Genomic DNA, 16,389 nt, shown 5'->3' with positions numbered 1-16,389 from the left:
GACCCTAAGAATCAGCGACCTCCAATAGCAACTGTTATAAACCACCCTGCTCAGATCTTGTAAGTTCAGGTCTGTGGCTTCCTTGATGGAATCAATCCATCTCTTGTTTGGCCTTCCTCTTTTTCTACTCTCTGCTGTTTTCCCCAGCATTATTGTCTTTTTTAGTGGAACATATCTTTTCATTATGTGTCCAAAGTATGATAACCTCAGTTTCATCATTTTAGCTTCTAGTGATAGTTCTGGTTTAATTTGTTCTGACACCCAATTATTTGCCTTTTTCATGGAGGATAAGGCTACCAATTCTGGCTAATAGCCGCAGTGACTATACTCTACCGCCACAGTTGAAGGCAGTATTCCACTGAATGTCAGCTGCTGGGAATCACAAGTGGGGAGAGCACTGTTGCGCCCAGGTCCGCTTCCTAGCTTGCGATTGGCCACTGTGAGAACAGGATGTTGGATTAGCTGGGCCTTTGGGTCTGATTCAGCTGTAAGGCACTCCTTAGGCTCGCCTTTCCAAATCCTGCCACTTGCAACACTTGAACAGTGCCCTCTCATCCCACCAGTTCCCAGTCCCCAAAGTTCATTTTGTTGGACCCCACATCCCTCTTTAACTCTGTGACAGAACTCTGCTGTCCTTATCCCCAGCTAAAACTAGGCCTGAACACTTCTAAGTAAACCAAACACACATTCTTCCCCTCTCTACCTTCACCTCCCTCCCTTCCTTCCATTGCCGCCCCCAATGTTGAATCTTAGATTACAAGCTCCTTAGAGGAAGGTGCATGCCTTAGCGTTGTTATTCTGGTGGAGCAGAATAACAATGTGAAAGGCACCCGCATAGGGAAGCCTACTTCAAAGTGCTATGCACACTGACAGAACGACAGCCTTAATAATCTTAGCACATACGATGCAGTTAAAAGCATGAAGCGCCCTTGTATTGCTTGAGGACTTCTCTGGCTGGCTTCCAGAGTTTTTAAGGAACGCACATTTCCCTTGGGAAGTGTATGCGTGTGTGCATACATTTTCCAGGAAAAAGTATATATACAGTGTCAGTATATTTGCATACCTTTCATTTATCTCAGTGGTTTGCTTTGAGCATTTTGGTTTGCTTGGGGTTGTGTTTTGTTGTTTTTTTGCTTTTTGTTTTGCACAAACTTTAAGCAACTCAAATTAATGTGTAATCCCACTATAAATTAGATCAGTGGTTTCCCAACTTTCCCCCCCTTCCCATGGGCCACTTGAAAACTGTTGAGGGCCCTGGCGGACCAGTTAATGACTTTTCTTCTTGTTGTAGCAATTGTAATATGCTGTGCTTAAATGCTGAATGATTTTTAATTGTATTTTTATTGCTTCTTTTATTTCTTATATACTGTAAATATTGTACTTACGGCTGTCAAATCGTAGTACAATACCATAAGTAAAGAAATAAAAGGATCAAGAGAAATACAATTTTAAAAAAATCAGCAGGAATATTTAATGCAATGCATGTGCCATCTCCCATCTTCAACCACAAACACACCAAGGACCATCTGAATGAAGCCTATGGGCCACTGGTGGTCACGGACCACAGTTTGGGAACCCCTGGATTAGACGGTTATGTCATTTCCCCCACAAAGACTTGCACTCGGAATAGCTCACAGTACACTAGAAGGGATGGACCAATGCTCAGTGGTTAGAGTGCCTGCTTTGCATGCAGAAGGTCTAATCCCTGACATGTGATGTCGCGGGTGGATGGAAAAGACCCCTAATGGAGATTCTGGAGAAATGTTGCCTGTCTGAGCACAGTAGTGAGCAAGGAGGTTGAGTTAGTCTGATCTGGTACAAATGCACAGGAACACAGGAAAGCTGCTTTATACTGTGTGAAACCACTGGTCCATCAAGCTCAATATTGTCTGCACTGACTGGCAGCAGCTCTCCAGGTTTCAGGCACGGGACATTCCCAGCCCTACCTGGAGACACCAGGGTTTGGACCTGGAACCTCCTGCAGGCAAAGTATGTGTTCTACCACTGAGCTAGAGCCTTTCCCTCTAGAAAGGCAACTTTCTATGCTCCTGTGAACAATAGCAAGAGCCATTTGCTCAAAAGGAAATAGCATCATATCAATAAACATCTCAGTTCTGATCCACGTAACAATCTTGTCCAGCTTTCTCCAACCTGGTGCCCTCCAAGTGTTTTGGACTACAACTCCCATCAGCCACAGACAGCAGTGGGAAAGGGTGATTGCCAGACAATATAAGAACCTCCTTCTAATAACCTGAGCCATGGGCAGCCCACCAAATATCTGACCTTTTCCTGCCTCCTCTGAGACCTTGAGAAAGAGACTTTGGTATGCTCCTGGAAGGCAAGTTTGATGCAAAACCAGAGGAACTATCAGCTACCTTTTAAGCACTATAAATATCAGACAGAACTCTCTACACAGCAAGACAGTGTATGTGTGCTGTTCAGCCAAGGGCAACGTAACTAGCCTGATCAGATTGCATGATGCAAGCGTTACCTTTGGACTCAAAGCACAACACAGCAAACACCACTACTGCTTAAACACAGGACTTTAAAACGTGGTGAGTGTTTCTCAGCCTTCCTCCCCTCACCCTCCATCACGACAATCCTGCAAAGCAGATCAAATAGCAATTTTTAGAACAACAAAAAATCAGAGAAATGAAGCGGTACAGGCCAACAGGTGGTGGTTTTTATCTCCATGAGGGAGAATTCAATAACACAGCATTGGTTTCAACTTACCAACAAGCTGAACCATCATAAGGCAGCTCCTTACATCCCTATGACAAGGACACACAATAACTTTCCTGGTGGGTTATGTAGTCATTGTTGTTATGTGCCTTCAAGTCGATTACAACTTATGGCGACCCTATGAATCAGAGACCTCCAAGAGCATCTGTCGTGAACCACCCTGTTTGGATCTTGAAGGTTCAGGTCTGTGGCTTCCTTTATGGAATCAATACATCTCTTGTTTGGCCTTCCTCTTTTTCTAGAGTCCTGCCTCATCAGGCTAATGGCCCATCCAGTCCAGCATTCTGTTCTCACAGTGGCCAGCCAGATGCCTATGGGACAAGTCTCAGCCCAGGAATACCAAGCACTGCAAGCTGTAAAGAAAGACAGCTCAAACATGCTGTGATCTGAGGAGGGCTTGCAGCTCAGTGGCAGAGCATTTCCTTTGCATGCAAAAGGTCCCAGGTTCAATCTCCAGCATCTCCAGGTAGGGCTGGGAGAGACCAAGTCAGTGTGGCCAATACTGACCTAGATGGAGCAACAGTCTGTCTCAATACAAGGCAGCCTCCTATGTTCTTACTTTAAAGTATCTGTAGGCTGCCTTTTAAGGTTCAGGGGGGAAACCAGGGAAGGATAGATAATACATGAATCTGAAAATTTTAATATATCAAACAATAAAAGAGAATACCTATTCCTCAAGCACTTGCATCATCAGATAAGACAAATACATATTTTAAAAAGTGCTCCTTTGGCTAGAAGCGTTTCAACAACCTGTCTTCCTCAGTGGCCAAGGGCATGAAATCCAGGCTTTTAAATATAAAATCCTTTCAAACTGGAAGTAATATATATCACAGTCTAATGTGGAATGCCACAAATCACCTTTACAGTCCAATTCCAGTGAATAATGAATATTATAAAGAAGCCATGGACAAAACCTCCCAAGGCAACTTCCAACAAAGAAATTCACAATATAAAATCAGTAACAAATTTAAGAAAGAGAAGTGAGATTTACTACGCAGAGCATTTTTTTCAAGGCAGTTTGGCTTTTGAATGGGTGAAATTCTCAGCTATGTTAAAGTAATGTGGACTCATGAAATGTACATGTAAATAAGAGGAAAAGAGTTTGTGTTCAAAGGGGCAAGCCACAAAGCTGAACCAGTAGAACAAGGAAGCAGATCTTTAGCGTAGTGGCATCTACACTTCGGAACTCCCTCCTCTTAAATATTGACAGGTGCCATCTCTGTTATCTTTTCGGTGCCTACTGAAGACCTTCCTCTTTCAACAAGCCTTTTAAGTAGAGACCTTATCCCAGTCTCCGTCTGTGTTGGAATTACTTTTTAAGATTTTTCAAAGCTTTTTACTGGGAGAAAGGGCAGTATATACATTTAATCAATTAATCAATTAATTAACATTATTATTATTATCAATGATGATGATGATGATGATAATAATAGAACAAGACAGGTATCAGAACTGGAAAGTAAGACTGATTGCCCAGAATATGTTGTTGCTTAAGCAAAAGTTTCACTGAAACAAGAAGCCCTCTTAAACTACTTCCTGTCCACAAGGAGCCAAAGTCTAGCCTGGGCAGAGTCAGTCTGGAAGGTTCCTCCTTGGAAGCTGCAGTGATGAAGCTCACTACATGGAGAGCTGTCAGCAAGTGTAGGTGTTTATTTACAAAACATTTCAATTCCACCAAGTGTTAGAAACAACATTCTTCATCCACTGTTAGCTGTGATACCAAAGTGAAGCGTACATGTATAGACCCAGCATACCTGTGAATGGCAGATGCTAAGGCCTGACAACTGAGCATGGGCCATCAGCACCTTCAATGAATGTTTGTAACTTTCAAGGGGCACCTGGCTGGCCATTTATCAGAAATAAAATGGTAGACTAGACAGAGTCTGGTCTGACCCATGAAGAAAATTCTCAGGCTCTGATACTCAGTTCAGCTTGGGTGTACTCAGACATGACTGCTTGCATTTTAAGAGCACTTCAACATTACTTCTGGTTTCTACACAATATACACGCAAGATAATATATAGTACAAACAAGAGGGGAAGGTCTGCAGCTCAGCGATAGAGCATGTTTGCAACCAGAAGGTCTCAGGTTTAAACCCAGGTGTCTCCATGTTCAGCTAGCAATGTCCCCTGTCTAAAACCCTAGGAAAGCTGCTGCCAGCCAGTGCCAACAAACTGGATCAGATGGACTAATGGTCTGACTCGGCATAAAGCATGTTCCTATGTACAGAACCAAAATGGGAGAAAGTACATACATGAACATAAGTGTAGAAGAAACTTGTCTCACTACAGAAAAGCTACATACATACATCAGCAGACTGGAAACAAAGCCCTGTGAGGAGAAACTGAAAGAACCGGGCATGTTTAGCCTGGAGAAGACTGAGGGGAGATATGATAGCACTATTCAAGTACTTGAAAGGTTGCCACACAGAGGAGGGCTGGGATCTCTTCTCGATCGTCCCAGAATACAGGACACGGAATAATGGACTCAAGTTGCAGGAAGCCAGATTTCGGCTGACTATCAGGAAAAACTTCCTAACCGTTAAGAGCAGTACAACAATGGAACCAATGACCTAGGGAAGGGGTGGGCTCTCCAACACTGGAGGCGTTCAAGAGGCAGCTGGACAGCCACCTGTCGGGGATGCTTTAAGTTGGATTCCTGCATTGAGCAGGGGGGTTGGATTCGATGGCTTTATAGCCCCCTTTCAACTCTACTATTCTATGATCTGTTGTACTTCTCAATAATACAAATGTCTGTGGTCTTGCCATATGCTAAGCACAGCATACTACTAGCTTGTATTTAGTGGCTAATCAGAGCCAGATGGCAGAATCCCCAAACATTAATATTATTTATTATACATTCATTCATTCATTTATTTATATACCGTTTAGTGCCAAAATAGGCTTCTAAATGGTTTACAAAGTATAAAAACCAGTTCCACAAACATTAAAATATGGCTAAGCAAGGTATGCAGATGGCATTTGCAGGGTTAAAAATATAAGGAAAGCCCTGATGGATCAGACCAAAGGCCTGCCATATAGCTCAGTGGTTAGAGCATGTGTTTAGCATGCAGAAGGGCCCTGGTTCAATCCCCAGCATCTCCAGATAGGGCAGGAAGACACCCATGTTTTAAACCCTAGAGAGCTGCTGCCATTCAGTGTAGAGAACACTGAGCTAGATGGACCAATGGTCCGACTCCTAGTCAAGCCACAGTGGCCAATCAAATGTAGGAAAGCCCACAAGCAGGACTTGAGGGCAGTAGCTCTCTCGCTCACTGCTGTTCCTCAGCGTCTGGAATTCAGAGGCACTCTGCAATTTCATGCATTTAAAGCACATGACCCCCCCCCAAGAATCCTGGATTGTGTAGTTTGTCAATAGTGCTGGGAACTATAGCTCTGTAAGGGGTAAACTACAGTTCTCAGGATTCCATGGGGGAAGCTATGTGCTTGAAATGTATGCAAGCAAAGAACAGCCATATAGCTCCGGAAGATTTTGTTTAGCAGGTCACGATTCTGACAGGCTGATGTAACGTCATCTGAGTAGCTGTGGATTTAGTGTTGATTGCACCAGCTTAACTGGGATCAGAAATCCCTTGCTCCAGGGGAATCCCTGAGGGGCTACTATGGCAACTTTGGAGTGGCTTGAAGCCAAGTTGGCCAATGGAAAAAGGGATAGACACACTCTTCCTAAGGAGAAGTGCCATATCCCTTCCTACTATTTTTCACCTCATCTTTAAAAAAAGCACAAGATCTAATTTGCACTTTACACAGCAACTGCATTTGCCTCACATGTTTGTTGCAATGTACCAATCAAGAGGTGCAAGATCAAGAACAAGCAATACACTACTCAAGTATTTATATAACATATTTATATGGCATACAACAGATATTCTCACTCGGGACAAAAGAAAACAACAACATTGCATATCTTAATGGATGCTGTCTCTTTACGGCAGCCTTTCCCAACTAGTGTGCCTCCAGATGTTGTTGGACCACAACTCCCATCAGCCTCAGCCAGCATTGCCAATGGTCAGGAAAGATGAGAATTGTGGTCCAACAACATCTGGAGGCACACTGGTTGGGAAAGGCTGCTTTAAGGTATTAACCTGACTTGTAAATGTTTTTAATTTCTCAGAGAATAGTATGCATTGAGTAACAGACATGCCTCATTGTAAGGGGCACAACATTATTATTAGGAACAAAGGAAGCTATCTTAAAGAGGCAGTATCCATACTACCCTGAACACGCCTGATCTCGTTTGATCTCGGGAGCAAGCAGGGTTAGGCCTAGTTAGTACTTGGATGGGAGACCGCCTAGGAATACCGGGTGCCGTAGGCTTAGAGGAAGGCAATGGTAAACCACTTCTGAATACCTCTTACCATGAAAACCCTATGAATATATCCAAAAAGATTCATAGGGTTGCCATAAGTTGTAATCGACTTGAAGGCATATAACAACGACAACAAATCCATTATGAAATGTTTTTCTTTTGTCTCCCTAGTGTAAATATCTGTTGTATTTGGTAAGAGTACCCCTGAAGAACAGGGAACTTGTACACCAGCCTTCTCCAAGGTGGAGCCCTCCAGATCTTATTGGACTACACTTCCCATCATCCCTGACCGCACTGGCTGGAGACGATGTGAGTGGAGTCCAACAACATCCGGAGGACACCAGGTTTGGAGAGGTTGGTGTACACAGTGGATTGTTTTTTTTTAAAGTTCCATACTTTGTCATGTGGATTGGTTCTACCACTATCACTACATTATAATGCTACTTAGTGGGAGAAGACTCTCCCAGGTCACATCTCTATGAAGAATAAAGTGCCAAACTCTCCCACTTCACTCTGCCCCACCCCACTGTCAATCATATCAGCCCCTGCAATCAGCAGGTGAGGCCTTGGTGGTGGTGGTGGTGGTGCTGCCCAGCTGGCATTGACCCATGACAGGGCCTTATCGGTGGTGGCTGCCCATTTGTGGAATGTCTTCCTCAGTGAGGTGTGTCCATCTCCATCATTTTTGACTTTCAGAAAGAATTTGAAAATATTTCTGTTCACCCAGACATTTGATGGCTGAAAGACACTGTTCTTGTTCCCAAGATCACTGTTTTTAGAATGCTTTTTTAAAAATTGCTTTATTATTGATGCTTTTGTTGTGTCTGCTGTCCTTTGGGAAGAAGGATGGGATATGAATTGAACAAATAATAAATAATACTAATAGTGTGGGGACTAATCCATGGAACAGATGGCTTAGGGTTATATATGAACCAGCCCTCATGGTTTGTTTCTCCCAAAAGAAGCACAGTTGGGACGCTAAGAATAAACAGTAGCTTCAGATCATGGTTTATTTGCAGGAAAACAAAACTACAAGTAGTTGTTCAGACACACTCTAAGCCAGCCACTCCATGATTTGATTCACCACTTGACTAATGGAAAAGCGGAAGCACTCTGAACAGAGGACACCAGAATGCAGCTCATGCAGGGTACGGTTAAGCAAACCATCCTTTGTGGCTTAGAGAGATTCCTGCCAGAAACCTTGGAGAGCTGCTGCCATTCAGTGCGGACAACACTGAGCTAGATGGACCAATGGTATAACTCTGTATAAGCCAGCTTCCTATGTTTAGAATATCCAAAATATTTCACACATATTATCTCCAGGAGTGCACTGCAAGCTTCTGTGTGGTCCTCTCATATCTCTCTTCACATGGGCATGCCATCCCTTTCAGCTTAGGAAGTAACTATGGTTCGCATTACATCTGCACTAATGTTGGCACATAGAGCCAGTGTGGTGTAGTGGGTAAGGTGCTGGACTACAACCTGGGAGACCAGGGTTTGAATCCCCACACAGCCATGAAGCTCACTGGGTGACCTTGGGCCAGTCACTGCCTCTCAGCCTCAGAGGAAGGCAATGGTAAACCCCCTCTGAATACCGCTTACCATGAAAACCCTATTCATAGGGTCGCCCATAAGTCGGAATCAACTTGAAGGCAGCAGGCCATTTCATTCACTGTTGGCACAAACCATAGTTCATAGAAAACCAGCGCTTCCAACCATGAAGAGAAGTAGGTTTGCAGAACTACAGCTTGGACTATTTGAAGTTAGTGACACACTAGAGAAGTAAAATTTGGACCAGGCAAAGATTTGGACCACCTCACCTACAAAGCTCATATGAGCCAATCACCACCTCTCAGTCTGACCTACCTCACAGTGTTTTTGGCAGGAAGAATGCACTTCCTCCTTCACTGGGGCTGCTTATTGAGCATCCCTCCCAATTTGGTTGTACTAAGTTTCAGGTAGGTTAGGTGACATTGTGCCAAGCAATTGTTATTCCTCACTTTCCAGTGTATTCTTCTATCACTTTCCTTATCACAAGAAGTCTCCCTACTTTTGGTGAGAAGCACAGTTGCTGTGCAAGAGCACCAAATCAACTTTAATTGTGCAACCTGAATTTGCTGGTATGCAATTGAATCCCACCAGAAAACAACAACAGTCTGGAAGCACCCTGGATGAAGGAGCCCTTCCATTCGCTGAAGTGAACATTTGGATCCAACCAAAAGAATGACACCAGAGGGCAATCCACAGCCCGAGAGAGAGAGCTTTTTAGCTGAGGGCTTCCAGCACTCTATCAGTACAACTATTTATTTTTTTATTTTTTTATTTATGTCCTACCCTTCCTCCCAGTAGGAGCCCAGGGCAGCAAACAAAAGCACTAAAAACACTTTAAAACATCATGAAAACAGACTTTAAAATATATTAAAACAAAACGTCTTTAAAAACATCTTTCAAAAAAGGTTTAAAAACATATCTTTTTAAAAAAGGTTTAAAAACATCTTAAAAAGCAATTCCAACACAAACACAGACTGGGATAAGGCCTCTACTTAAAAGGCTTGTTGTAACAGGAAGGTCTTCAGTAGGTGCTGAAAAGATAACAGAGATGGCCCCTGTCTAATATTTAAGGGGAGGGAATTCGAAAGGGTAGGTGCCACTACTCTAAAGGTCCATTTCCTATGTTATGTGGAATGGACCTCCTGATAAGACGGCATCTGTAGGAGGCCCTTACCTGGAGAGCATAGTGATCAACTGGGTATGTAAGGGATAAGATGGTCTTTCAGGTATCCTGGTCCCAAGCTATACAGGACTTTGTACACCAAGACTAGAACCTTGAACTTGGCCCAGCAGCAAATGGGCAGCCACTGCAATTCTTTCAGCAGTGGGGTGACATGTTGGCGACACCCTTCCCCAGTGAGCAGTCTCACAACTGCATTTTGCACCAGCTGTAGCTTCCAGACCAACCTCAAGGGCAGCCCCACATACAGCGCATTACAGTCCAGCCTGGAGGTTACCAGTGCATGGACAACAGTGGTCAGGCTATCCCAGTCCAGAAACAGCCACAGCTGTCTTACTAGCCAAAGCTGGTAAAAGGCACTCCTAGCCACAGAGGTCACCTGGGCCTCTAGCAACAAAGATGGATCCAGGAGCACCCCCAGACTACTGACCTGCTCTTTCAGAGGGAGTACGACCCCATCCAAAGCAGGCAACTGACCGAACGTGGGAACTACCAACCCACAGTGTCTCCGTCAGACTCAGTTTATTGGCCCTCATCCAGCCCACCACTGAGTCCTTATCTATATCCATATCTGCAACTATATCTGCAGATTCTACATGTTCCTAACCCCATGACTATAAGCATAGGACAGACCCTGGCTACATGTACTGTACTGCCAAATGCAGCAATCTGCCCTGAAACTAGCACCACCCTAGCCTCTACAACCCCCTAAAATACTTCCCCCCCCAGCAGATTATAACATTTCCTTTCCCTGCACACTAGATAAATAATTTCATCTCACATATAAGAACAAAATTATTTTCCTAAACAAGTTTCTAGCTCTCATTAAGAGCAAATGTACATTGAAGAAGGAAAAAAACCATTTTCTACGAAGACACAGTATGTGTCAGTGGACTCCATTTGCTTTTATCTTTTAAATTTATTTAGCAAAACTTATATACCACTTGAATATAAAAACCTCTAAGCGGGTAACGAAAAAGCATTTTCTTAGCAGAGTGCCAATTTAACCACCTACAAGAACTTGGGTTGAATCCAGGCTCTTGCATGTGAAGGAAGAAGAGTTTGCATTCCTGATTCAGACACCCTCCATTCAAATCTGGTTGCCCACAAACTTACTGAGAACTGACAATATCCCAATATCAGGTATCTGGCATTTCAGCAGCTTTTGGATAAAGTGCAAACCTGACACCACATCCACACAAGCATCTCTTAAATGCAGTGGATAAAAAAAACAGACACAGTTCTCTGGCAAACCGCTGATGCTTCTGCTAAATGCAAAGACTGTTTTCCCTGAAGCAAGCTGGAGGAAGGGAAGGACTGAGGTAGAAAAAGAGAGACAGAGAGTGTGCCTGTCACTAGGGCTGGTGTTCGCTGATTCCTTTCCGTTTTTTAGTTCGTCAAATGGGCTGCCAGTTCCTATTTGCTATAAATTGTATTCCGCTAGTTATCGCGATTCCCAGTTCTCCCTTTTTTCCTATTTTTTCCTTAAAATTACGTAATTTTCGCTGTTATTTCTCATGCTGCCGTGTATTTATATAATGTATACAGCAGCAGCAGATTATAAAAATAATTACGTACATAATTACGTAATTCTTCCCGTGGTTTTTTTTTTAAAAAGTTACGGTGTCGCTAACAGTCACGAACACACACAAAGAGAGGGAGCCTGTTTAACAATTAGATGAACTTGCGGATTATCCCAGAATTCGATTCCAAATCTGATTTTGCAAATATTCTACACCAGCCCTACCTGCCGCTTCGCTCTCTGATCTACAGCTGCTCCCACACTGCAATCTGTCCTGCCCTTAACAATGTAGCAGCAGCTCCCATCCATAAACTTGTGTGCAGAAAGCTCTAACGTGGCAAAGGCCCCTTCCCAGCCCTTGGAAGCATTTAATCTTCCCCATGACTATGGATGACAGGAAAGCTCATAGATGGGCTGCACGTTGTTGCTATGATTGGGGAGTGAAGAACGGCAAGGTAATAAAACCACCCTGAAGTACCAGAATGAAGAACCACGGCCAGAAATAATGGACCGCACCCAGATGTGTCAGAGAGCTGATCCTGGCTAGGACAGGCTCCCCACCACCACTGCAGGGAGGATGGAGAACCTTAAGACTAGAACCCCTGTGCTCACATGCCTGGGAGGAAATCACCACTCAACTCAAAGGGGTTTGCATAGGACTGCAATGCATTTCACCTGCAACACAGCTTCTTCAGCCTGCTGTTTAACTAGCACCGGGAGACAGATGCTCTGGGTTGTTTCATTCTCATATATCCCCAATTCCTTTCCCTCCGAGTAACAAAGTAGGATGAGATGAAAATTATAAACATCAGGGATTTTCGGATGGAAATCTTCTAGATGAGTCAGGAATTAATACTCAAAAAGAGGCCAACAGCTTCCATGCAGTCAAAACCAAATTATTTCATGGAATTTGCCAGATTTTTTTTTGGGGGGGGGGGAGAAGAATCCAGCTAAGATATGCCATAAATCACAATGAATAGTCACATAATAGAGCCTTGTATAAGCTAAGCGCTGCAGCCCCAAAACAGTCAACACCTCGGATTACTTAAAACCTCAGAACGTTTAAAATCCAGATAATCTAAGATCTGCAGTTTAATAACCTGGACAAACCTGAGCATCTATCAATAACATGGCTCTCTGGATTTTAAAAACCCCACGGGTATTTATACCCTGTCCCAAAGCTGGCTTCTTCTCTTCCTTTCAATAAATGCAATCTTTAAACGTGCTAAATTTAAACAAAATGAACCAACCCCACAACCTCTCGAACAGAACAAAACAACTGAAGCATTTTCCTCAGCCAGCGTGTGTTCCTGTGTGTGTGCAGAATCAGACAGAACAATCTGTGTAAGGCAACCAGGGCTATTGGGAAGCTAAAAAGGATTACAATAGCCTCTGAACAATTAATCCTATATTGCCAAGAGGAGGATGGGAAAGGGGGTTGGGAGGAAGATGACCTCAAGATACATCATCAATGGAGGAGGGTTATGATTCTGGAGGGCTTTTTACACAGGAAATCCTGGAGAGATCACAGATCTTTCGCCCCCTCCCCCCGCAATTAAATAATAACAGAAAAAGACATGTGCCGTTGCATAATACGCACTCAAGTCCAATTATGCTTTCAAGGATTTATAGGAGAGGAGTATTTTAAAAGAGAGAAAGCCTGGATCCTTTTGCTACAGGGCAGCTTGCGAAAAATTACAACTATGAGTAACATCCATTCTCTTTTTCTCCCCGCCCAAATTCTGGCAAGGGAACATATCTGTGTGTCGGAGAGATCATGTCGGAATCCGGATGATACATTTTGATGAAGGGCTGAGATAAATGTCACCAGGCCCAGATTGCCAACCAGCAAAGACGTTCCCTGCCATAAACGGCATCGGTTGAAAAGGAAAAGGGGGGAGAGAGGGAATGACATTGGGGGGGGGAGAAACGGGGGGAGTTGAGTCTAGACAACAGAGAATCAACACGCAGACATCCACGCAAAAAAGGGGGAGAGGGAGAAGAATCACATGGGAGCAATTTTTAAAAAAATGAAAGCAAAATAAACTCAGTTCCAGCCTCTAGCCTATGCAAGAAAAGAGGAAGCTGGAAAAAGGAGCGTTGCTATTATTATTTAAAGCAGAGTCCCTTGGCAGCTGAAACCCAGAACACCTTGCAAGTTTGTACCCCGACCAGGCAAGCGAGTGCGGCGGCTGCAAAACAAAGGGGAGCGCCCACCCCGCCTTGGTACGCCTGAGTGACGAGGATGGCAGGCAGCCGCAGCCGCCACAACAACAGGAGGGACCACAAATCCCTCCCCAACCTTCCCCAGGAAAAAGCCACCGAGATCTCCCAGCGTGGCCCCCCTCGCATGCGACGAAAGAGCTCCAGCCGGCGACACGGAGCCAGACCAAATGCGTAAAGGCGAGCCCTGAAAGCGGTTCAGCCTCCCGCGGCCGTCATCCTTGCCAATGCAAAGCTCGGCTGGGACGGCTCCCTCCTTTACTGCAACGCCTCCGGGGCTGGAGAGGAATTATTGGGTTTGAATACATACGCACAGAGGAGCACAGAGGGAATTTGCCGGCCGTCGACCCACAGGGACATCCCAAACGCCAAGGGTGCCCACAAAAGGACGCGCACGCGCAGCCTCACCGATCACTCCACGCACAGTCCGAACACCCCACAGCGCCAGAAATGCGATTACCTTGCTGGAGAGCCAAGCCTCGGCGGCAGGAGGAGGAGGAGGGGGTGCCTGGATGGATCCCGAGGAGGGAGGGAGGGACGGAGGGAGGGGAGGCAGGAAGGAAAGGGGGGATCCGGGGTCAAATTCCTTCTTGGAGGAGCATGAGTCTCACTGGCGAGGGGGTAACCAGGAGGAGGAGAAGGAAGAAGAAGAAGAAGGGGATTGTTATTTTATGCCTTATTTTCCAGACTGGCCAACGACCCAGTTCAGGCAGAAACCGGGCTCCTGTGACACAAGCCCAGAGAATGCAGAAATGTGACGTCCCCAACTCCTCCCAGCAAGCCACGTGCATAGACTTTAAAAAAGAAAGGGACGCGCTAAGTGTCCTGGGAAATGTAGTTTCTCTCGGAGAGAGATGGATGGATGCACGGCATTACTTGCTCTAGAGGAAGGGTTCCTGTTTTGGCTGTGCAAGATTGGCTGTGCAGCGCTGTGATTGCGTCTTGTTGTTTAAGCCTCCGGCAAGCCACCATCTCTCAATGCTTTGTTCTTAGCCATAATAAAGAGGAGCGAAGATAGCAGCCTACCTTCAAGGGCTGTGATTAGGATGTGTGGGGGGTAATTTAAAAAAAAGAGACAGAACAGTGGCTTCATTTAAAGGTCTGTTTCGAAGATGAAGAAGCACTTTGTATGTGTTAGGTTGCTGCACTCCTATGTATCCTTGCTCGGGAGTAATGCTGTTGAAATCAATGGAAGTTACTTCTAAGAAAGGCATCTGTGTTGGGCTGTAAACAGTAGTAAATGAATTATTTGTAGTATAAAGTATTTGGACCTAGAATGTAATAAGAGTGCTTCTCGATCAGACCGTAGCAGTAGTGTAGTGGCAAATTCAGAAGTGCAGGGTCCCTTCATGATAGTCACAGCCATGCCCCTTCCCCTCCTTTTTTCTGCTGCTGAGTTCAGAATGGGATCCTTAATGCCTTCTCCCATAACAACAAACGTCCCTAGGAGCCAATAAGCATGAAAGGAGAGAGTGTTAGTTATTGAGAAGAGTCTTCTCAGTGCCACACTCACCTACTTTCACTCTGATTGGCTCCAATCATCAAGAAATGACAAGGAACCATGTTAGAAGACACTTCTAGGTGGCTAACACACTGCCCTTTAAGGTTCATAGGATGCTGGAGACATAGGGACTGTGCTCCCAAAAAGGTAAAGGATCTAAGACCCCTCCGAGACCCCGGATCACTACACCACCATAGCCCTTGTTTAATCCCATATCCTATTTCCCAGAGTTGCTATGCAGATGTCTCAGAGAAACCCAAGAGTGGGACATGAGGGCAATAGCCCTGTCCTGCTGCCGTTCTCTAGTGACTGATATTCGGAAGCCTTAGCCATCGTGACTAACCTTTTCCTCCAGGAATTTGTCTGAACCTCTTTTAAAGCCATCTAAACAGATGGCCATCGCCGTATGTGAAGTGTGACAGCTCAATGGTAGAGCTTGCAAAAGGTCCTCAAAAGGTCTCCAGGAACGGCTGGGAACAGAGAGAGATGTTCAGTCATTGTCAGCAATATTGAGTTAGATGGACGAATTATCTGATATGGCAAGGCAACTTCCTATATGCCCATAACCCACAACAGTGAATTCCACAATCTCGCTATGTGTGCCAGGTGAAAAAGTAGTTTAAGCTTTGGTTATATCTAGACCACAGGCATTTTCCTAGGTACTCCAGGAATAGCATAATGTTTTGTTAAATAAAATATGTTGATTTGTTCATCTCTTACAGCTTACAGTTAATTTTAATTATCTTTTAATTTTTTAAAAAAAATATTGTTTTTTTAACTGTTTGTATTGGTAACTTCAATATTTTGTTACACCACTTATGAGGTTTTATTGCAATCAAGCGATATATAAATCTTGTTGAATAAAAATAAATTAAAAATAGTTTAGGGTAGATAGGAGGAAATTCTTTGTCCTAACCTCCCAGTGTCCAGGATTTCCTGTATCTCCAGGATCAGAAATATAATTTTGATTGTAGCATTAGATCATAACTGAATGGTCATTGGGGTGTCTCATATATATATATGAGACACCCCAATGACCATTCAATATATATATATATATTGACTTATTATTTTATCCATGTAGCATTTCTCCACATACCCACTATCATGTCTAATGTGCCTTGCCACATGGATCCATGTGACTGCAAAGAAAGGAATTTCTATGCAAACAGCTGATGCATCTAGAATTGTCAGCTGGAGGGGGTAGAAATCATTGTGGCTCTGTGCTCAGAGAGCAGCACTCTCAGAAGGCAGGCTAAAAATGAGAATACAGTAAGTTTGCCTTAAGTAATTTTGCTGACAAGGCAACAGACAGGGATAGGCTGTCGAACTCTGTTAATA

The 16,389-nt window shown here is 44.2% G+C and overlaps 1 protein-coding gene and 1 pseudogene across 6 annotated transcripts in view; one reads left to right on the top strand and one right to left on the bottom strand.

The window, feature by feature from the left end:
* Nucleotides 1-14,307, bottom strand: part of CTIF (cap binding complex dependent translation initiation factor) — a 234,979-nt gene extending 220,672 nt beyond the window's left edge. For 4 of the 6 annotated variants that reach the window (XM_061614213.1, XM_061614243.1, XM_061614252.1 and 1 more), the window contains exon 1: nucleotides 14,008-14,307. The gene's annotated coding sequence lies outside the window, so the exon portion shown is untranslated. The other 2 variants (XM_061614222.1, XM_061614233.1) reach the window with 2 other exon arrangements.
* On the top strand, nucleotides 6,962-7,079 carry LOC133375896 (5S ribosomal RNA; annotated as a pseudogene).
* Nucleotides 14,308-16,389: the final 2,082 nt, after the last annotated feature.

This window comes from Rhineura floridana, chromosome 1 (assembly GCF_030035675.1).
Source record: "Rhineura floridana isolate rRhiFlo1 chromosome 1, rRhiFlo1.hap2, whole genome shotgun sequence".
Lineage (NCBI taxonomy): Eukaryota > Metazoa > Chordata > Lepidosauria > Squamata > Rhineuridae > Rhineura > Rhineura floridana.
This window is presented reverse-complemented; position numbering and strand designations above follow the sequence as displayed.